This window comes from Myiozetetes cayanensis, unplaced genomic scaffold (genome assembly GCF_022539395.1).
Source record: "Myiozetetes cayanensis isolate MyiCay16 unplaced genomic scaffold, myiCay2020 scf1, whole genome shotgun sequence".
NCBI classification, from domain to species: Eukaryota; Metazoa; Chordata; class Aves; order Passeriformes; family Tyrannidae; genus Myiozetetes; species Myiozetetes cayanensis.
In genome coordinates this window covers 28,838,054-28,862,676 of record NW_026086604.1, presented here as the reverse complement: position 1 = coordinate 28,862,676, position 24,623 = coordinate 28,838,054, and the positions used below count along the sequence as shown (strand labels likewise).

Here is a 24,623-nt window from a genome sequence, read left to right as displayed (position 1 = left end):
CAACTGCAAAAGACACACTGTTGAATCTGTTTACAAATCAAAGCTAATATAAATAAAATAAATTTTGAAAGATAATTCCACCTCTACACAACAGATCACAGCTCTACACTATTTCTAAGAACTTTTAAAGCATTGTTAAATGCCTGTCTCTGGATAATACAGACAATGCTATCTCAAATAAAATTGACAGGGACTTAATAAGTTCTTAAATTTAAATAAACCTAATTTGTTATACAAAGAATTGTCTTTTAGACAAAAAACATAAGTAGATCAAAACTGGAAAACTTTTAATGGAAGAGCTACATATTACATGTGAAATATTGATCCTTTTGATTTTAAACCCAGATCGAATACTAGGAGCCCACAGGTAACTAACATTATTCAAAGAAGGAATCATATTGGTTCCACTAAGATCATCTACCACACAAAAGTTATGTACAGATGTATTGCAGAAATGGGTCAAAAATACACTGACAAATAGAAATTTGTTATATATTATATTTCCTATTGAATGACGGCAGCTGAGGCTTGACTTTACTAAATTGCTCATTTTCTGACTGTGAAGGAAAAAAATGTTATAAGTTGTTTTTTAGGCAGTGAATTTTTTTGAACACATGTTAAAATTAATAACCATTTAACTCATTAGTTCACATTGAGTCAAATTTGCACAATACTCAGTGAAAAAGAACTGTGGATGATATGTAGTTTGTTAAATATTTAGCTGTTAATGTTAGCTGTGTACCTTACTGAGGCACAAATTTAAGCAGTCTATATACAGTACTTTTTACTTATAGAAATGATGCTGTTGTGTTTTATGGGAAGTTGGGTTCTATTACTGTCAATGAGAAAAGAACAAAGCCATTTTTTTTATGTAAAGAAATTGATCTTCTGGATATTCTGAATTCATAAAGGGAGATATGATACCTGAATTTAGATCCTGTGCATATGGTGAATGTTGTCAGATGTTGAAAACAATAAATGCAGAATCATGTTAACAGAGCACAAATGTTTTTCTTTAAAGGATTCTATCCTTCTAAGCCTGGAAAATACTGTTTTCTCTCTTCGCTGAATTCTAGTGTACTTATCACTCTTTAATATTATTCTACAGCATATTAAAACCGGGATTTTTTTATTTATGCTCATGCAAAATTTTCTTTTATGATACTTATTGAACTGCTATCACTAAAAGATTCTTAATATCTCCAATTTTCTGGTGTCCAATTTCAAAATCATTTGAATGCTGCATAATGAAAGGAATGTGTGCTATAAAATGCTTGTTGTGAAGCACTTGTTTTAATGATCAGTTTTTTATTTCACAATATCCTAGACCCGGTAACTACATGTGCCTATATGTCTGAAACCATGTATTTATGAAGGAGTGTAAAAACAAATACATGTGTGTGGATTTGTGTCTGTGCAGGTACACATATATCTGCACATCCACACAAACTCATGTGTGCACATACTAAGGGTTAAATATTTAAATTAAAGCCTATGTACATATATCTTTTAGGAAAATGGTCAACAAAGAACAAAGGAAAAATGTCTTTGTCTTAAATCACTTATTTTTTCTGAGAGCTGGCAGTGTGTAGCTATAGTTTCTTTTGGTCTAAGGAAAGATTGCCATCTATTGGATGACCTTGGAAAAGAACAGGTTTTTACTATGTATGTGCTCTGTAATTCTTGAAAAAACATAATGAAATTGAAGACTTGGAGCTTAAATTGTATACGTTACTACCGTGAAATGGTAAAAAAGCTGCTATTTTATAAAAACTGTGATTTTGAAGTCTAGATTGACTTATGTTTAAAAATTCAAAGGCAATAGGTGTTTGCTTCAGAATGAACTAAATACTGGATGTGTGTGTATACAGTCAGCTCTGGTAGCAGTTTAAATGTTTGCAGAATATGGAATCCAAGTTTTGTTAGTTAAGTTTGCTGGAATACAATGAAAGAGACTTAAGCCACGTATTAATATATTTATAGTATATTTTCTTCTCAAGATTTGGGAAAAAAATGAGGCTCTTCTCCTGAAGAAAATATTTGCTCAGCTCTTACAGTGAGTTGCACTGCATTGCATTTAAAACAAAAATATCACTTGGCTTGAGCTTAAAATGTAATGCCTTTTTTTTTTTTTTTTTTTTTTTTTTAACTTTCAGCCCAAGAACTTGCCAGTCAAGATGAAAAACTTCTTCTAATGGAATCCAGCTTGAAAGCAACTCAAGACCAGCTAAGTGAGCAAATAGCAGAAACATTTTGCTAAGAACAGAACAGTAGAAAATCAGAGACGAAGAGCTGGAGACCCTGAGAAAGCGTACTATAACTTCTGAAGAAGAAATTAGTGATTACAAGTGAGTTACTGCTTTTTTGGTATTCGAGAAACAGAAGACATTAAAGTCAGCAGTAAATCCTTTTAATATGTACTGTATTAATCATTTCTCTCAGGTAAGACATAGTGTAAATGTGTTCTGTAACTCTATTGAATAAACTATTAAATATAAATGACTGATTAATGTATGCTTTAAAATACATTCTACATTTAAAAAGATTGAACTTTGAAAAATACTATTGTTAGGTGTCTGGTTTATTTTTAAAATTAATATTCTGTAGTGCTGAAGTAGAATAGTGTGTGCAATTATTTATTACCTATCTGTTAATGGTATTCTCATCTTCCTCTTTTTAGAGACCAAAGGTTACATATGGGTCTTATTGTCTTTCTTTTTTTGTTAGAGAAGCTGCCTCTAAGCAACAGACTGCCAAATTAAAGGAAATTTGGTGTTTGAACTTTTAGTCACAACAGCAAGGCATATATGAAGTTGCTAACATAAGCAAATAAAGCAAGCAGACTCTAGAAAAGTTTACACTGAAAAAAGTACTTTTGCTTTAATCGGCCAAATTTAGTATCTATTAGACTGAATGCTAACTCATGGGATTTAATTAAAAAGTAACAATGTTCAACAATTAGATTTTATAATTTACCTTAATGTTAACTATATTTTTATGTTGAGCCACAAAATGATTCATTATTTAGAGTTTTCAAGATTTAGAGTATGGTAAAAATGACTCAATTCAACTGATTCATTTTTCATGCAGTTGCTCTCTTCTTATTAAAGTTACGTTACATTAAGCAATCCCTATATATACAGACAGAATCTCAAGCTGTTTTGTAATATCACAGAGCATGATGAACACTTTATACAAGATAGTTTGGCTGCAAAGAAATGTCTATTCATTTGGTGGTGGACTGAACCTAAATGTTCAGAGCTAAATGTTTTATCTCAGATTTGTGGCAAGCATCAAATATCTCAACAAATCTCCTCTGAGAGAACGTTTGCTAAGTTCAGATGGAACAAACATCATGCATCTAAAATAGAATATGATAATATATGCTCAGTGTAAATGACTTTTAGACTGGAACTTCATCTGTTCTGTAGTTCAAATGTTTTATGTTAATTTTTCTGCTGAAGACTGGGAAAAGCTTCATGGAAAAAAATATTTTCTTTAGTAATGTGTTTTCATTTCTTTAAATAAAATAGGTGTTTTAAACTGCAGTTATACCTTTAAAGACATAACTAGTACTTCTCTAGGGTAAACACTGTCACTGATTTACTTTCCTAACATAACTTGAATCTTTTGCCACAGTGGGTTTTCTTTACCATTTCAAGTGATTCCTCAGTTGCCAAAATGCCATGTTATGCCAATTCTTGTAGATACTTCTTTGAAAATAAAAAGGTCACAAACTTCTAGGATTACTGATTGTGGTAAGTTAGTGTGAGATGGAGGTGGGGGGGTGTGGGGAAGTGGAATTGAAACTCCCAGCTGTAACTGATCGATTGTGTCATGAAATATAGCTTTTGAGAGAGCAGGAATTTTGCAGAAGTTCAGTGAAATGAGTTTCACTAATGTTTAAATAGAAAGTCAAATGATAATCACTAAAAGATTTTCAGAGGGACTTTTTAATATTTTTTTAATTATGTTTTTTATGAACAAATAAAACTCAAATGAATCTCTTAACATGCAAAAATTATTAAGTAATCTACCTTTTTCTGTTCTATTTTCTACACTTGTTCAGTGACTTTGGAACTTTGTTACTTCAGTACGTGAACGTAATAAACTTTAATAAGGGCAATCTTTTCTTAGCTCTACAGATTATCAAATTTTTTTTTATCTTATCTTATGTAAAATGTTGACCTTAATTTTGTGATGCTATTGCTTTTTTTTTAAAAGCGTTCTGACATTACAGAAAGCATTGCTGCAGGATCACCATCAGCAAAGTATTTTTTTGAACCTGGAAAATTAAAACTACTAGTTCAGAACAATAGGTTTAGTAAAATGGAACTAATAAAACTAAATATGAACAACAGAGTTGGAGACTTTAAATATTGAAATTTCCCTTTAAAAACAACATCTTACTGTGTACCTGAAAACAGTAATGCAGTTCTAGTCAGTATCTGCTCTCTTCTGTTCCTTGGGAGACAGAAAGAACAATGGATCTCTGTCCCCTGGGTCTTTTGGGACAGGGAATGTCACAAGGGTTATGTTCAGTCACTATGGAGGGTAGCTCATGTGTCATAAAGTAGCATCCCTTTGGTGCTGACTTATTCAAAGTCATACAGTCCTGGACTTTACCTACCTTCCTACTTAGATAATCTGGCAAATGCAGCTGGTATCAAGACAAGAGCATAGGACCATACAAAGAAAAATGCAGCATGAACTGGTCAGTTAAAACTACACTGAGACCTGAGATCCTCCTATAGCTTTTGTAAAGCCTTTGAGGGGAAAGGTCCATTTTTGTATGCTTTTATTTCCTTGTTGTGAAATCTTTGTTAAAAGTTATTTTTTCATGGAAACGGTGAAAAAAGGAAAAAGGTTGACTAGGATTTTAAAAACAATACAAGGCCATTATATTCATTAGTTTAACAGAATAAAAATATTTAGTTTTAGAGTAAAAATATTTTCTGCTAATTTCACAGGGTGTCCAAAATACATTTATTTCACGGGAAATAACTGAAAGTTTTTAGAAGTCACAAGCTTTGTTTGTTGTGCATTTATTCCATATGAAATATACCTAAGGTAACACACCCCTAGCCCCCACCCCACCTGCCTCCCCCCACCCCCCCATATAAGCCTGTTACACCTGAAAGATTTGTTCAGAATGTCCAGTGGGAACCTGGAAATCGTAATAATTTGTAGTATCGATTGTGTGAAGCTATGCAGCTGGGGCCTCTAGTGAATAGACAGGAATAGACATTTTATTGATTAACTTTTACAGTCATATTTTCAGGACTCTGCTGCAACATAATTTTCACTTCCCAGCTTTGTGCTGCTGCATCATGAAACTTGGATTCTTCTCTCTTAACATTTACCCACCTGAGAGAAACAGTACAGACTTGTCTTCTTTAAGCTGTGCTCTGCAGAAATGCGTATTTGGTGCAGTGAATTCTTTTACATTTCCCCTCTGCTGTCACAATAAAATGAAAAATCTTCACAAGTTATGTTAGCAAGTATTGAATAAGATGAAAATTCCCCCACAACCCCCCACCAAAAGCCATTGTGTAATACCTTCTAGTAGTTCTATTCCTCGTGTGCATTTTTATTTTTATTTTCTAAGTGGATAAGATTGTGGCAAAAGCAACCCCCTTCTTACATCCACAAATTCCAGAAGTGCTTAAAGTAAAACCAGGACAGACCCTAATGAAACAGATGCTTTTATTAGTTAGTGGAAATTTAAAAGGAGAAGGGAAAATGTTCCCTTAAAAATCTGAAAGGAATTATCAGTAAAAACTTATTCATTTTCAGAATTGACATCCTGCATTAACTAAAAGTGCTTATAAAATTACTGAGAGGGTAGGATTTCAGTAGAGTTACTAATAATTTTTAAAAATACATGGCTACTTACTGAAGTCTTAAATAAAGAAAAATCTTAAAAACCCATATTATTTTGCATTTCTGGTACTATTAATTTCCAGAAAACAATAAAAATGACATTGTGCCATTTTGCAAAGGACTTTTGCATATTTGCTGCATTTTTTAGTACTGTTTACTTTGTACATTAGATGCCTAAGCCATTTGTCTTTTATGCACTTACAAAATTATCAGTGAAAATCCTGATCCATTTTTATTCATTTAATGATTGTTTATTACTAGTTACTTTATGTGCTTACTTTCACTTGGGCCACATTTTTAACATAAGTTTGATAATGTCTTATAGGCTAGATATTCACCACCATCATCACTGGTCCTAATATGATTTAAACCTCTGTCATCACACTGTTTTTAATATGCTATGTTGTTATTAACATCTTCTAATTATATCAGTGTTTAAGATATTCGTGGTCATGTTCCCTTTTGTCCTTCCCCTCTCATCAGAGACATGGTGGTGTGTACCATATGGAGCTACAACTGAGGCAGAAATTCTCCCACCCATCACAAATGGTTGACTTTATTTACCATCGTCAAACTTATTATTGAATAATTCCTATTTTGTTTAAAATATCAAGAAAAGGGTGAAGGACTTTAAGATAAGAATAACAGCATCAAAGAAAGAGGATAAATAGCAACTTTCTCAAGGCCTCAGTGTCCACTGAACCTGGAATAAGCTTAAATAGTCTCGATCAGGTGAAGAACTAGAAAATTGGAAGAAGTGGGTAAGTTTCCTCTTAGGCATGGAAAATTAGTGTGTTATATATGAAGCTGAGTAAAGTAGTATCAGTTTTTAATGGCATCCTAGGTTTCAAACATACATGAATGCCAGCAGTTTTGTAGAACCTCTTACCCTATAAACACATTAAAAGCTGTTTACAAATGTACATGATTGAAGATGAAAACTGTTTTAAGTATTGCTCATGATTTTGTTTTGTAGTTGCCATGCTTTATTACAAAAGTGGTGAATTATAATGTAAGGATTACAGGAAATTACTGAAGTGCCTGATTGTATTTTTTATTTTATTTAGATTAATTTGATTGAAATCCAAATTAGTGTTTCTGTGTGTGACTTAGTTAAAGAAAGGGGGAAATTTCCTCTTCTTAAAATTTGTGATGTTAAATGAAATCAAAGTACTATTTCAGTAAGTTTTATATTTTCTAGGTAGATAATCCCCTAAGTGCTCAGGACTCCATGCGTAGTGTGTTAACTGTATTGTTAGATTTTCTATTTAATTTATTTCTCCTTTTCTGTTTTGACATATCCATGCTAAGTCTTTTTGCAGTTGTGGTAACCTTTTCATTATGAATTAGGGAAGGTAAACTTTAAAATTTGTAAGAAGTTAAAAAACTTGAAATGCTTTAAATGTTAATCTATATTAAATTAATTAGATGCAAAATACAATAAAATGTATCTCAGAGCAATTATTCACACTGCACAAATTCAGGACTAGTTACAGTTCTCAAATTTGATCAGAGAATTTTAAGCTTTATCATAACAGCTGAGATCTGGTTAACTTCATCAACTGTTTCTCTAAGAGAAATTGCAAACCTGAAATATTTTAATAAGCTTGTGCCATTTAGCTTGATTTTAATTTTTAACTATTCCCGGAAAAATGAAGACACGAAGTGAATGAAAATTTCTGTTTATTGACTTTCACAGTACCTATGTCACAACTGCTATAAAAAAAATAAATAATAATTACCTAGGAGATGACTGTTCAGGCATAGGATATGATCCTATATATTTGTGTCTTCCCAGACACCATGGTTATGACTGGGAAGAGCTGAATTGATTGCAACGGAAATCTACCTGACAGTAAGTATTTGCAGTGGCAGGCAAAATTATTTAAGAAAAGAGAATATAAAATTAAGAAAGACAGATGGACTCATAAGAGTGAAATACAAATAGTCTGAATCAGGATTGATTTCAACATAATGTGGTGGAGGAATCCCCATTTATTGATCTACTTTAAAGCCCATGCACAGCACTTAAAAAGATAAAGTAAGCAAGGTCAGATAATCAAAGCATTTAAATAGTAAAAACAGCAACTGCCACTGTAGACTGCTAAAATAAATCCATAATACAAATTGCTTTAGCAAAAAGTGGATGAGCAGCTGATCTTCCTATTGAACTTTTATACTGTTCAGTGACCACACTGGGGAAAGGATTGGAAGAAATGCCTTGAAGATCAATATTGAGTGAGATGTAGCAGGGATTCATTCTGAACATGAAAGAATTACAAGTAAGAGAGCAGAGAACTTGAGGAAATGTCATCAAGAAAGAATTGTCCTTGTAAAATATCACTCATATTATATGAACATAGTATTAGTTGATATTATGATCTCTGAGCATTCAAAGCTTATTAAATCTGAAATTTAGTTATTGCAAAACATGAAAATAGGACAAAGAGACTAATGATTTTAGAGAAATTACTTCTAAGAATTTAGTAACTTCTGTCTTCAAAACAAGGAGGCTTTTAAACATGTTAATTAATATAGTATTCAGCTGGGGCTGCTACTTTCCAACCATATATATTACAATTTTTTTTCTGAATAGAAATGATAAACCAGAACATTTTATTGTTTTTTTTTTTGATCCTTTTGTTTTTTTAGAGGTCAATATGCACCTGTATTAACATGTTTAATGTAAGTGCTCTTTCTTCAAACCTATTCTTAATAGAATTTTCATAGACATTTTAAATATTTTTTAGAAACTACAATGCTCTAATGCAAGTACTTCAAATTTCAATTCCTACTAAGTCTGTATAGGCTTTTTTTTTGTTAACATAGATGTTAAAAATGTGCCATTGCTTTCATTTATAGGTTATTTTTTCCAGAACTCTTCAAAGAGTATTTATGAGAAAGAAAAACTAGATGTAGTACTACTTCAGTAGCTCATTGTTTAAAATACATTGTTTTCATTCAGTTTTATTATATCATTGCATGAGAAATACTGCATTTTCATAGATATATTGCCCTTTTTAAATGCAGAATCGTGCCTTTTTTATTTTTGACTGTAATCTTCCTTTACTTTCAGGTTCACTGCCCTACCTATAAAAATGGTGTTATTGTTAGAAAGTAATAATTCAAGGTTTGAAGCTATTTGTATTTTAAATATTAAAAAAGTAACACTAAAACTAGAGTGTTTCAAGGATATGGAAAATATTATAAAAAAATAAGAGAGCATTTGTGATCTCTTTGAAGACCTTGTTTGACAAAATATATTAGAGGAACTGATTCCCAAAATCATAAAGTTTGTTCACTATGGTTACTGTACAATGCACCTTCTTGTAATGTATAATTATTTACAACTAGCCTTGGCTCCATTTTTGCTGTATAAATTGCTGATTACAGTAGTATCAATGGTAAAATTATGAAACCATATTCATAGTTGTCAAAGGAAGGTCAGCTTACTTGCATTTATTAGGAACTTGGGGAGCCATACAAGATGGTTTTCTTCTGGCATGCTTACAGTTATTGATTTGTATACAGCTTTAGGAAAAAATATTTAGAATTATATTTCGCTTACTACCAGAGCCTCTATAATAATAACAACAAAGTTCTACTTAAAAAAAGAATGAGCCAGAAAATTTAAATAGTTGTCATTTTTAAAAGGTATAATTGTTAGATTTAACTAATTTAAAATAATCTGTTTTGAATAGCTTGAGGAAAACTCTTAGTGAACTTTCGTTAATACTCATAGTACTTTTATTTGCACAAAAATGCATAGGCACTTACATTAATGTGACATAAAGTATTCAAAACTTTTTTATTTAGGAGTGGTCTTTAAAGATCTTTATAAACAAAGGAAAGATTTAGTCATATGCTTAACGTCCATTATACAGTGAACTTTTCTTATATAACTGTATAATTACTAACTACAAAATTTAATTTAAGTGTCTGAATAATCCTGTCCTAATAAAAGAGCTTAGATTTGTACTCTAGTTATTAAAGACCTTTCAAGACCAAGAGCTATATAAAACTGTGTGGAAATGTTATAGCCATCACTGACTGCTAGCCCTTTAGGTCTGAAAAATGTGGGTAATGTCTTCAAAAAAGTTTTCATGGGAAAAGTACCAACAATGTGGGACCAGCAAAAGCACATTGTCAGACTGTGACAAACCCTTGTTGAAATGGAGAGAGAGGTGGAGAACTTCAGATGTGCAGATAGCAATGATGCTCAGGTGGTATGCATTTGAAATCCGGTTTGTATTACATTGATAAATACTGTACATGGTTACCGCATATTTCTGTGAACTTTTAACACTTCAAATTGATTAGAATGTCTTATTTTGATTATATCCATATTGTTCATTAAGATAAGATTGAGTCCTTAAAAAATGTTTGGCTTATTTCCATTACATTCAAGAATGTTTAAAGTAGAAAATATAGAATACAGTTTTCCATATTGTGCATATATAACACATGTTTGAGATTAATCAAATTATAGTCACCTCTAATTAACAGCAGGGAACAATTCCAACATGGGACAGAGCCAGATGACAAAGAAATGAAGCATATTTTTAAAAGATGTAGCTTACTAAGAACAGAAAAATAGATTATGACTACCTTAAGAATACTGAAAGGTTTTAAACCTGTGGTTCTGTGCATTTGGTTCATAAATTTTATTTTGCTTTGTTTTTTAGCTGGGCCAAAAGTTTTCAAAGCCCCACAGCTCTGTAGGTAAATAAGAAGTTTTCTTTCAAAGTCAGTTTACCAAGGCCATTTACCAAGGCCCTTACTTAGCATCACAGGAAAGGCAGTGATCAAGGAATTGACGGAGGACATGCATTAAAGTAAGTAAACTGGTTTTTTGTTTTGGTTTGTTTTGTTTTTTGAGTAGGAAGTTGTATAGTTGAAGAAAGCTCTAGGAAAAAGAAGAATAAAGCAGCTATACAATGAAAACAACTCAAAAACTAGATATTTTCCTGGTCTCTCCCTCAGAAATAAAGAAGATATTACCTCTAAACATTTCTGAATATCCAATCTGAGATTCTGCTGTCTAATGTGTGGTAGATTAAACTTTCCCAAGAACAACTGTAGCCAATGATAATTTGCTTTGAACAAGTTAAAGGTCCTTACAAAGAAGCATTAACAAAAGACATGAGAAAACAATGTTCAGTTGTGTCCTGTGTCTAACTGGGGATTTGAACCAAGGTCATTCCCATTGCAACAGAGGACAATAGTGCCTGAGCACATACGAGTTTTTTGTCTCTCATTGATTCAATAAATGCTAAAAACACCTACAAAAAGGGGAAGATTCTGCGAGAAAGACTGAAAGAGCAATCCCTCTCAGATCAACATGGAATGATGTTGGTTCAAACTCCTTCAAAATAAAAAAGAAATTAATCTCCTATATCCCAAGTGAGCATTTTGATAGAAAGCAAGTTTACATATTATTTTTGCTTTACGTGAACTTCCTTATCTTCTTTTACCCCATGTCCCCAAATCTGTTTGCTTCAACTGTCTATGTATAAAATAATAGAACTATATTCTCACATCATGGGATGCTGATATTTATGAAACACTCAGACACCATTGTGCTGAAAATCAGCAACTGTATTTTATTGTCTTTTTAGTTGTGTCCTCATGTGAGCCACGTTTCTCAGTTCAAGTTGTGTAAGCTGGTACACATGGACCTTTTCTGTAAGTTGTAGATTCAGAATTTGCCACTGAATGGGCTAGAAGTTTTTTCCAGGATCTTGTTTTGAACTTTACTATTTTGTGCAGTGTCCAAAAATTTTAAAAGGAATTACATGAGAATTAATATGTAGGTTTTGGGAACTCATGTAGACTAAAGGAACTTTTTCATTCATATCAGCACTTGAATATTGTACTTTAAACACTAACAGATAAATTAAAAGAAATCAAGATGTTGAACTATTTGCCCCCTAAGTGATAAAAGTCATCATTCAAGCTCGATGTTTAAAGGAAGTGATAATATCAAGTGGTAAAGACACATAAATATGTTGGGTAGAAATTATTACACTTGACATCATTAATTCTGCTGTATATATACTGAATGGTTATGTACTGTATATATATATATGTATATATACTGAATATTTGACTTTGCCACAGTAGTTTTTTTAAAGCAAAATCAGCATCAGAGCCCGTTCCCAAGTCAAATAGATTTCACGAGGTACCCATTTTACCTAAAAGTAAAATTGCATTCACCTCTTTTATATGGATAGTTTTTGAAAGGAACACCTCTGAATGGATTCCTTGCTTTGTGTGGTGTATTGTCTGACTTGACCAGAACAGACAGAGATTTGGCAAACAGATGCTTTCTCTAGCAGGGAATTAATAAGGCAAAAGTAAAGCAGCATAAACCCAGGGTGAGTAAGAACCACAACATAACACTAACCTTCTCCAAGACATCAGAACTTTTCAACAGAATGGATATAGAACTTAGATAGGTTATAGCTTACTCTCTCTGCTAACACATAGTGAAATATTTGTTAATATCTTTCTTATCCATATTATTTTCATTTACACTTCTCAAGATAATTTGGCCTTGTGCAAAAATTCAGCAAGACAAATTTCAATCCAGGCAGATGAAGCTGGGCAAAACTCTAGGCAACTGAAATAATGGAAAACTCTGTGGTAGGTAGTAGAAAGATAAACCACTACAATAGCATCCTGGCAATAAATGAAGCCAGAACAGCTGAAATTTTTTTATGACATTGTCTTGCTGAAACTGGTGAGAGTGTGCAAAGGCTTTTTTGGTCATAGACATCAAATGAAAGAAAATAACAAACTCAAATGAAAGAAACTTAACCTTGACACAATCTTAATAATCCCTTGCCTGTAATTTTCAGACCTGTAATATATGTTAGTCCTTTAAGGATAACCATCAGCAATATCATGGAGAAATTCAAAAGAATTTTTTAAAACAAGGAAATAATCTTGTTTATTTTCTTGAATTCTTTCAAAATTGTACTCATAAATTTATAAAGAATGAACTTTTAAGTTGACATTTATTATTGTATTTAATAAAAGCTATAAGAGCCATCACCTTCTTCCAAAACCAAGAGCAGGTTTAAGAGGAGGTTATAGTTCTGTTTGATTTAAGCTTTGATTTTAAGTTCGTTTGGGATTCCCTTTCAGATGGGTATTTCAGTCGTCAGAATTCAGATTGGCAATATATTTTCTCTTTCTAGGTCTGGTCACTCCTAAGATTAACTGAGTATCCTTCTTAAGGCCTCAAAAAGACCTTTAGGCTTGTAGAAAACAATGGAATGTTTTGAAGTAGAAACTTTTATCATCAGACATGACAATATTAAGTCCATCCTTGTCATTATAGATTTCTCCCAGACTTGAGTGCTCTGTTGTAAATTACACTGTTAACAGTAGCCCCTTTCATTCCTACCAAGAATGAATAAGTTTGAGTGACTGTTTTGGTTTGCTTTTTTGGATTTTTTGTTTGTTTGGGGATTTTCTCTCTGAGGAATAAAAATTTGATCCATGGATCTTATGGCAAAAGGATTTCTTATGTCAGGTCTTAGGATTTGTATTTTTAAATCTACTTGAAGGTCTATTCAGCTAGATATCCTTTTTCCCCCAGAATTTTTGTAGGCTTTGTTGGTTTTTGTTTTCTTGCATCTGACTATGGTTGACCATTATTACCAGAATGTTCATTCATCACTTAGCATTTTGGATGAGAACCCTTTCACCTGTAACTGTCTCCCTAAATTGTTATTAACACTTGCCTTCCAGGAACATCAGCTCCCGAGGATTCAATGAATCTACATAACAGTAAATTTTCTGGTTTTTTTTTCAATTTTTATTGAAAAACAATAGTTCATGGTCCTTCCACTTTGTCTGTTGTCAGATTTAAATATAATCACCAGAAGTTTGTTGATAGCAGTGACTCAACGAGAATTAATAAAGAATTTAAATTTGCTTCCCAAAGAATCAGAGGGAATGTTGACCACAGCAGTTCACAGTCACTTCCTCATGTATTTTCTTGCTTCACTGGAAGCATTTTTACTATTTGCTCACCTTTCATATCTCTCCAGTATCTTCTGCTGAAAACTGAACTCCATGTCTTTGAGTTTCTTCTTTTTCAGATCCTTAATGCCCTCTGTATGTGACAAAAAAAAGAAGTATATGGTTTTCTCTAGCAGGCCATCCATGTTAAATTTTCTGGTCATCTGGACTAGTTATCACACATACATGGTCTGAAAGCCTGTTTAGGAGATAAAGCTGAAGTAGATTTTGTCAATGTGGTAGTGAAGGACCTCATATCTTGTTCTTGTCCTATACAAAGTCAACAAAACAGGAGGATAAGGAAAAAAATTTCAGAATTTATGAACTCAAGGTACTATGAACACAGCACCTTGCCATGGAAACCATTAGTTTTTTAATTTTTATTTTTTTTAAATTTATTTTACCATGGAGTATTTTAATGGGAAGAATGATAGTTATTTATTATCCAGATAACTGATGGTGCACATCAATACTCCTAATTATTAAATACATTTTCCAGATTACATAACACACAAATATACAGTATACAAAAAGCTGGAAAAATATTTTTCTCACTACTTCTGGAAAAGGGATTGACATCATACCATTCTGAATTTGTGCCAGCTACTGTGTGAAAATCTCTACAAATGTGAATTTTTTAGAAGTTTGTTATTCTACTCAGGCCTACTTTCATAAACTCTTAAAAAAAGTGACAAATTAATCTCCAAAGTCTTTACTCTTAGAAGTATCTCTATCTGCCCAATACGTAGTTTTAATAATTTATGAGGTTTAGCAATGCATAAAGAAATACAACATTAACACAAAAACTTAAAAAGTGAATTACATGGAATATTATTTTGATTTGGGAAACATTAAACTGTGAGAGATTTGCAATAATATGATTGAAAATACCATTTGCACTTATCTTTTGTTTGTGAAAAAAAAGTTCTAATGGTCATGACTTTAACATTATAGAACTTCACAATTACCTCCAGTTTGCACTGAGAAAAGTAGTTTCATTATTTATTATTTAATAATATTCCTGGATGAAAAAAAATCTACACATTTTAAAGAATGCATGAAAAATAATTGCAGTGATAACATCTAACTCTTATCTAGCACTTTAAATTCAGAGATTCCATATTTTGCTAAGCATGTGTAATTTAATTTAAATTTTTAAGAATACTAAGATTTCATATAGTTGTGTGTGCATTTATATATGTATTTCTTGGCAAATAAATTTGATTTTTGTAGGTAAGGATTTTGGAGCACAAGATAGTGAAGTGTCTTGTCTTAGGTATCAGCAAAGATAAAAAGATGAATACCACTTGAGTACCAGGAGCCAGCTACTCTACAGAAAGTGTCTCTGTATGAACCGAGAGTCTATGGGAAAAAAAATATAACAACTTTTTTTTTGTTTTTCTTTTAGTGTAAAAGGGAATTGACCATTCTAAGTTTATTTAAAAGGGGAAAAAATGCACACAGTCTGACAATATTTGCATTCTGCCTTACTCTACTGTAATTTTCTTGGCTGCTCTTGGGGTTTTTAAATTAATTTTCTATTGATAAAGCAACACAAACTCAAGAAAATTAGTTTTCTCTGCCTCCCCTTTTCTTGCATATGTATTTATACAGAGAAATGTCTTTCTGTTTATTTTTTTTTTTACTTTTAACTTGACACAGGTGTGTGGTTTGAGTGTTCACACTTTTCATCCCTGTAATTATTACACAGGGAAGAACACATTGAGATAAGTGGAACAATATAATAAAGTGTTAGTTTAAATTAGGTACATCTAGAAAAAGGAATAAAGATTTGGCTGGATTCAAAGCTTTTCCATCTTAATTGTACCATGTAATCTAAACTGCTTTTAAGCTTAAAAAGCATGCAAATCACATAGAGAAACTGGAAGAAGGAATTGGCTGGACACATGAAAAACATTGCCATTGCAGGAGGAGCTTTCAGAAAAGCAGTCTCAGCTGAGAATGCTCTGGCTGGACTGTCGTGCAATAGAAAAAAATACTTAATACTTAAAATACTACAATACTCAGGTAATAGCCTTGGTACAGTATATGAAATTGAAGCTCAAATTTTAAGTAATATAAGTGAATGTTCTTAGGGTTTTTTCCACTGCAAAAGGAAATATGATTTAAATAACATTACATATAAAATTCACTTTCAACATATGAGAATTATTACTGAAAATATTTAGTCAATCTGAAAGTTCATTCCTTCTTTTTAAACTCTTGTGAGTGGGATTCATCTTGTGTAAATGTAGATATCTACACTCTGGGTGGGAATATATGGGAGTGGTGCCTAAGATTTCGTTATTGTCTTTTGAGACATGATCAATTCAGCAAATGGAATCACAAGCGGAGTAAACAGCAAGCCAATCAAGCATTAAAGTGAGTTTTCAATGAGTCTGAAAAGTCTCCAGATGAACGTTCAACCAGGCCTCCACTCAGTGTAATGAAAGAGTACATATGCAGTCACGAATAATTGACTAAATTTAGATGTACAAATTGATGATCTAATGAGTTACCTTTTCCCAATAATTCATTAAATGCTACAGAATAATTGTATTTATTTATTTGTTACTACTAAATATTTCACAGGCATTAATACTGGTCTTTGTTCTGAATAATATCTAACATATAAATTCAAGGCTTTAAATGGGAATGGCATGGAGAAAATAATAGTATATGATCTGTGTGTCTTTTATTTTTTATATTTAAGGTGATTTTTTTCCTTTGGAGTGTGTTTTTTTTCTTTGGTGGTGGTGTGTTTTGGGTTTTTTTTAAATAAAAAACAAAGGTTGAGAGAATTTGAGTAGATGAGAAAGTGGGAAAATAATAAAAAAAAAAAAAGTAGAATGACTAATACTCTTTTCCACCCTACTGTTACCATATATGGCCAATGGAGATAGATCATTTAGTGTATTATTGCATTAAAGTTGTGTATTAATTCTGGATCTTGACTAAACCTTGAACAGAAAGAATAGAATAAAGTTTATTCAAATTACATTTGTTGCCACTTGTGAACTGTACGGTTGCAAAGTATTTCCACTGAAAATATTTAAACATTCAGAGACAAAATTTTAGATTTTGAAGATTTCCTCCCATATTAGTTCACTGGAAGTAGTAGTTGAAGAAATACTACACAAAATTTGGATTAAATTTTTCACTTAGTTTTATGATAAGTTTTTGCATTTCCAGTATTTTTGACATATAATCCATTAGGTTATTAAAAATTTTAACACAGTACATTTTTAGTTGTTTTGTAAGTGTTTTATAATAAGGCAATTTGACAGTACGAAAAGATTTAATGCAGAGGCAAATATGCAATGGAAATCAAATCAAGCAAGTGCAATAGTTACTCCTGATAACTCTAGGATTATCAGTGTATGATAATACAAATTTTTTATCCATATTGATTCTCCTCCAGCAGAGGCAAATTGCTGCTGGGAGCAACTGGTTCCATTAAGCTTCCACATGTGTCAGTTCCTGAGCTAAGTAGCTTGGGAAGGTACACTGAAGGTTTCATCTTTCTAAAGATTCTATTTATTATCTTTACTTATGTAAAGAGTTCATTAGAAAGAATTTAACATTGAAATATGGTAACTTTTTAGCCTCCTTTAATGCAGTCACGCATGTCTTTAACTACCAGACATAAAATTGCTTAATTCTGTGTATATTAATGGATTCATATGTCATAAAGCCAGAAGAAACACTGTAATGGAGTCTCCTATGTGACACAATACAGGCCATAGGACTTCAGTGAATTAAGTGGTACATCATGTCTAAGTAAATGTGACTGAAATGGAGCATATTAAAATAGGGCATACATTTTTAATACATTCTTGACTTTAAAACGTCACTGTAACAGAATTTGTGACAATCTTTCATGCTTTTTCTCAATAAATCTAGCTTTTGAAAACACACAGTATGTTGATTCTGTATAATTTTAGCCTCTTACCTAGAATATCTTATGAAACCTGATATAGAACGAAAGTATGTTATCATCTTAATCATCAATATTTGAAATATCATAAAACCAGTACAGGAGATAGCAGGACAAGATGTGTTTACAAGACATACATAGTAATTTGTGCTAATTATATTAATCTACATTTTCTCTTTGTATCTACAGTCAATGCAAATTTGTGTGGATTTATGATATCAGCCCTTCAACAGTTTGAGTGGATAAGATTTGTAACTGCCAGGGCAGAATTATTTGAATCTCATAGTTAAACCCTAAAAAGTATTAACAGAGAATTAGTAGAGCATTAGAGTATTAATTTCTACTTTTTAAAAACCTTTCAGAGTTTCCAAGACCACACAACCTAAAAATGGTCTAGAAATTTTTTGTAACAGTGCTTCAAAAATTTTTAGATATGATCTACCTAGGCAAGTTAAAATATACCTATACTTCTGTGCTTGCAATAATTTTTATCCTAAGGTAAGGTACTGTGAATTCCATTTTTATTTTTAGTTTCTTAAATTTCTTCCTTTTGGAAGGGGAGAGAGACAGATCTATATAATGCTATTGAACAAATTACAGAAAGGGTCATAATTTTATATGCAAATACCTTGGATGAATTGCATCCCAATTGCTAATTTTTGTAGGATTTCTTGTCTTGAGACACATTTTGTGCGTGTATGCAGAGTGGTATATGATTGTGTGCATGCAAATCAATGGCTATGGTTATGTTTATATGCAAGTTATCACATAAAATTTAAAACAACTTCAAGACATGTTTGTACCTCAAAATTATGACTTTTTAAAGACTCCTTTTGCAAGAAGAACATTAGCTTTTAGTTTTGTAATTAATTCTTACTCATGTTTTTGTTGCTATCCAAAATAGAATCGATCATCAATTTTAAAATTTATTTTATAATTGATATAGTTTATCTATGGGGGGGATGTTATTTAAAATTTTTCAAGGAATTTTTAAGGAACATTTTGATAGGCATAATTCAACATCTCCACTGCACTAATTTTCTCTGAAGTCTCTGAGGAAAGCTCAGATTTTCTCCTCCAAGTCTAGTTCTAAAAAACATGTTTTGAAAAATCTTCACAAAGTTAATTTGAGATGTTCAAAAGTCTGCTAACCTAAAATAATTTAACTTACTTTTGTTGATTATGTTTTTGAGACATTTGTTTCATTAGTAATTTTTAAGTCATCAGCAGTATGATATCAAGTGTTTCTAAGCAAATCAAATTACTAAAATTGCTAATTTATTTATTCACTTGTTTGATCCTGTCAGTGGTGATTAACTGGTATAGTGAATATGAGAACATTTCATAGTGTTAGCATTCCACCTAAACTTATAAGTAATTTTCTATCTATATTGTTATCAATAAACTTCTGCATATATGTTACTCAAAGGAATCTAACTTCAGATTTTGAACTGCATGCACTAGATCTGTCTGAAACAGACAATATCTATCAGATGACTCTTCTGATTTTGTTTCACTTGAACAAATAACTGCTGTGAAAGGTGAAAAAAAATCTTTCTTTTTTCAGTGGAATTTCTTTTAATTTCTCCCATTGTTATGGATTTATAACTGAGCAATTTCATATTTTATTACAAAATAAGTAGAGGTGTGTGCCTGGAAGATGGGGAGAATGGCATATTCAATTTCCTTGTGGTATATATTAAATTTTTAAGAACGTATTTGCCTGGTCTTCTGCTGGATTTAGTCAAGCTTCAGCTGTCAGGTAAGTAAGCATTGTATAAACATTTTCTTTTTTGTACTGATGTTTAGCCTCCTTTCATTCAGACTTCATGATTTTTACATTTTTGCATATAGTAGATTATTTGTTGTTAGCAACCATTATATCAAAAAATATACTGTGAAAGAAAAGTCAAACAAAGAGCTAAATTTTCAGAGTGAAAAACAGGTTTACATATTGCTTCAATACAGAATAAACAATATCTAAAAAAAAAATTCCATTGGTTTCCTTGTTGCTCTTTATTGTTACTCTATCAATAGCTGTTAGATTTTACTCTTTCTGTTGCTGTAAGACCAAATTATTACACATCTTCTAACTACTTTATTTCTTTGAACTGAAGTTCTATCTTTAAAAAGGATAGTATATCTTAGTTACACTGGTAAAATGACTGTTGGCTAAAATGCATACAAGTAGAGGAGATATTACTACCTGTACAAAGTGGAATTAAGGGTGTATGATCCACTTTTGCTTCATTGCATGCTTAATATTGTTGGAAAATTTAGAGTTATAACGGTACTTCTGAGGTGAGTGTCAAAAAATAGAAAAATATAAGTGTTTAAAAAATTAGTCCAAGGAATCTGAGCCTTGTCTATGAGGACTCTTTATTCGTTTCTCCTTATTATTCTTTTATCGGGACTATCACTTGTAAGTCACGTGAGACCATTCTCCAAAATTCACGTCAATGAATAATTTACTCCAAATTTGGTATAATCACAGGAGACATTTGAGGCACCTACTACTGCTTAGTAGCAACCTGAATGAGGGGGTTGAGCATTTGTGTGTGTGTGATGCTGCTCTACCATTTCTGCTTACATAATGTTTTAACTTCCATGTGTAAAGTACTTTAGAAATTACTATTTCAATTTAATTTATTTTTCCCTTCATTCCCCAATAATAATTTTGTTTTCTAGTTTAATTTCAGGAAACCTATTGAGAGCTACATGCAAATGCCTTGCTTCAAAATGAAAATTTCTAGAATTATAGCCGCCACCTCACGTGCTATGTACTGTAACCACTCTATAGCAATTTGTGCTTGTGTAAATTGGGATGTAGAATAGTTGACGTCTTTTATGTTACATCACTTCATGACTTTTATCTTCCAGGTCAGATACAACTGAAGAAATATCTCAGGCTTGCTAAATTGACTTTGCACCACACAAGGTAACTACACAATGAAGTAATATTAATTTAGAGACAATATTATGATATGAGAGGAATTCTAGTCTGTTCATACGTGAGAAGTCATGTTAGTACTAAAGAAATTAGTTTGAAATAAATAATACCCTACATTTAACAGAGCTTGGAAGGGGAACCATGTAGGCTAGTACTTTCTTACCTCTTTTTATGCTGTCTGTGTGTGCACATAATTTCTGTTACACTTTACTTAGATGTTTAGAAAAGATTACACTCTGGTACAGTTACAGCTCCTGGAGCAGTTCCACAACCATTACGAAAATTAAAGAATTGAAATACACAATTTCTATTTAGTTTTTCATCATCTATATTAAATACAGATGACAGCCAGATAATATCTTATAGAAATAACCCCAACTTTTCAAATATATTTCAAATATATCCATAAGACTGATTTTTAATTTCCTTTCTTTGAATATATTTGCCAATAAAATATCCAGTGAATTCAACAGAGTCATTATATTTGGGGGGAATATTATGTCGTACTTGCAGATGGGGTAGACCAGAGGATGAGAAAATATTCTACATTGAGAAAACATGATTTCATACAATGTTTGTTGATGGAGAGACAAACCAAAGCTTGTCTAGCTCTGAGCATTCAGGTTAGATTTAGGAAAAGATCTTTAAAAAGAGAAATCAATCGTGCAGAAGTGAACATATAATGTTTATGTACCTTTTCTTGTAGAAAAAAAGAAAGATGTATTAGTATTCAGATTTGAAATCCAAGATGCGTTGAAATTACTAAAATACATCATTCAATTAGCATGAGAGAAGGAAAGGTCACCTGATGATGTTCAAACACCCCTAGATATCCATAAAAAACTGCAAAATTATGATGTAAGGTCAGAAATTACAGACAGTGAACTCATGTGTATTTTAGTGCAGAAAATCTGTTTACTCATCAAGTAATGAGCAAATGAACCTCCTGCAAAAAGATCAGTTAATAGTCACTAAGATTTGCTGAATGCTACACTTGAATTTTTTTTCTACAAAGAAACCTTGTTTGAAGGTAGGGTTCTTTTAAAAAAAATTACTGTGAAGGTTACAAAGCACCATTATTATATATATAGCACTAAGTATCTTGAATTCCTTTGAGAAAGAATATTCAGGATTTAAAAAGGCATAAGTTTATGGGAAGGTAACTGCAAGTATATGTTTGTAGAATCATAGAATCATAGAATGTTTTGGGTTAGAAGGGACACCTTTCACTAAGTTGCTCAGAGCCCCATCCAACCTGGCCTTGAACACTTCCACGGATGGGGCATTCACAGCTTTTCTGGGCAACCTGTTCCAGTGCCTCACCACCCTCAGAATAAAGAATTCTTCCTAATATCTTTTCTAAACCTACCCTCTTTCAGTTTGAATCCATTCCTTCTTGTCCTCTCACTCCGTATCCTTGTAAAAAGTCCTTCTCCATCTTTCTTGTAGGCTCCACTCAGGTACTGGAAGACCTCAATTAGGTTACTCCTGAGCCATCTGTTTTCCAGGTTGAACAAACCCAAGTCTCTCAGTCTTTGCTCGTAGGAGAGGTGCTCCATCCTTCTAATCATCTTGTAGCCCTCCCTCTGGACTCGATCCAACAGGTTGATGTCCTTCCTGTGCTATATGTGCTGTATGTTGACAAGATAATGCTTTTTTCATTCTGTGTAATCATTTCTGTATAAAGTGTTGCATATAGTTATAAATAAAAATATTTTAAATATCAACTACTGACTCTGTATTTAATATAAATTATATTTAGGAAAACACAGGAAAACATATAAGGTGTCATTACTATTGACTCTTCATAAATACTTGAGGATAGGGGAAGATGATTAGCTGCTTTGTAAAACAGAAAGTTCAAATTTATTTGGTACAAAATACATCCTCACTTAATTCCCAGCAATTCTACTGTCTTTTTCCCTCAATAATTTCTATACTTTGTTGTCTCCTTACGTATGTTCCTTTCTAATTTTTCTCTTTTAAAGCAAATTGTGAGATTTTCTGTTATTGATTATTTAGTTTCAGATTTTCAGTGTCCAACTCTCTCAGTTCCAACTGCCTCACATCTTTCTGCTTAGATGCTTCATCTTTCAGGTTGAAAATGTTCTGAAGGGGTCAAGGCATATTTGCTACCAGGACAGAGTATCATGGAGAGATGCTCTGAAGTCTGAACTGTAGTCCCCATTCTGAATATGCTATGTACATCTTAATTGTCCTTGTAGCCATCCACATTAAATGACAATGTAAAAGCAGGGATAGTAATTGAGCTTCTTTTTTTTTTTTTTTTTACTTAATCATTCACAAATTTGCCTACCAAGTTTATCAGGTACAAATCATAATTCAAAATAAGTTCAAAATTTTATGGTAAGTGTCAAGATCATAAGATTTCCTCACTTACACAAATTGTTGTTTTCTGGAAGAATTGGTCAAAGGACAGGCTTTGTCGCTGCTCCTGAATCAGTAGAGACAAGAGCCATTACATGTTTATGAAGAGGTTCATAAAGATAACTATATTATCATATTCTATATTATACCAATAGTTTCGCTACAGATTTGCAGCAAATGTTTGTCCCTTTTTCAACATCTTGAATGAATTTAATTTCTTAGTTCTGTTTTCTGTGTTGCATTTCCTTCCATGTAGCCTTTTGCTCCAAATCTTTCATTAAATTTTTCGTGGTCTTCCTTACTTCAGCAGGTGTGCTGTGGGTTTGCACCACACTGTGTATTTGGCAACTTATTTGAAGATATGGCATTTTTAAGGTGTGGTATAGAGAGATTTGAGCTGTGTTCTAACTGGATTATTTCATTACTAACTGCAGAGCATTTTCAGTTCACTAGTAGCTGTAAATTGTAACCTACCTCCATTTAAAAAGGAAAAAATGTGCAGACAAAGCTCTTGCATTGTATTTTGTATTTCAACAGCGTGACTGGAACCCAAACGATTTAAAACTTAGCAAAGTATCCACCAGTGCTCCATTAGAGACATTCTTTTATCTGTAATATTGATGAACCTAAAAATTAATGTTATGAATTCTCTGGTTCTGCTCCAAGAAGTTTAGTTGTTATGCTGATGTCTCACATCTGTGCAAAGAAAAAATTGTTTCACCACCTGCAACATTTCTGTAAGTGAAGGAAAAGATGTCTTGTTGACTGTAGTAACCAAAGATACCAGAATTTCTGGACATTAACATAGCCTTTGTTCTTTTTTTCTCAAGCTCAACTTCTTGCTGTGCACATATAAATTTTATCTCCTTTACTTAGCATTAGAAGGCTCAGACAGAGGCTTCTGTGTGACAATGAATCAACTGACTGCATACTCCATTCCCATAACTGAAATAAGGGCACTGGGGACCATAGCACACAAAAAAATTTCCAGAGGCCTTCCAAGTGTCACTTTAGCTAAGCTTATATGTAGCTTTTGGCCTCTACAGTTAAAGTGAGTGGAAAAAGTTTTTGCTACTGATGATGACTTTTCCACATTAAAAGAAAGTACTGTGTATGTTTGACATGATTCTAATAATAGAAAAACTTATTTCTTTTTTCTGTTATTGGAAATTGTGTTTCCACTTGTTCATTTGTGTGACAGTTATAGAGCATGTTTTATTTTATCTTTAATTAGTTTCAAAGGAAAGAGGTGAGCTATTTGCTCTGTTTCAGGTTTTGATATTTGAATATAAGAGAAAATGAGGAACCAGGACTAGAATAATTTACTTTATTCCTATTTACAAAATCCCATCTTCTTTCTTGAAATTTTATTTTATTATTTACCCTGTGATTAATTGTTCATTATTAAAGAAAATATGTGTTAAATTACTAAAA

General features: G+C 32.1%; 1 long non-coding RNA gene across 1 annotated transcript; it reads left to right on the top strand.

Annotated features, from left to right (window-relative positions):
- The first annotated feature begins 1,643 nt into the window (after positions 1 to 1,643).
- LOC126646526 (uncharacterized) lies at positions 1,644 to 22,507 on the top strand. Its single transcript, XR_007630305.1, has 6 exons — positions 1,644 to 1,665; positions 2,157 to 2,348; positions 7,682 to 7,738; positions 10,569 to 10,718; positions 19,492 to 20,789; positions 22,251 to 22,507. It is a non-coding gene; the product is annotated as an uncharacterized LOC126646526 (long non-coding RNA).
- The last annotated feature ends 2,116 nt before the right edge of the window (positions 22,508 to 24,623 follow it).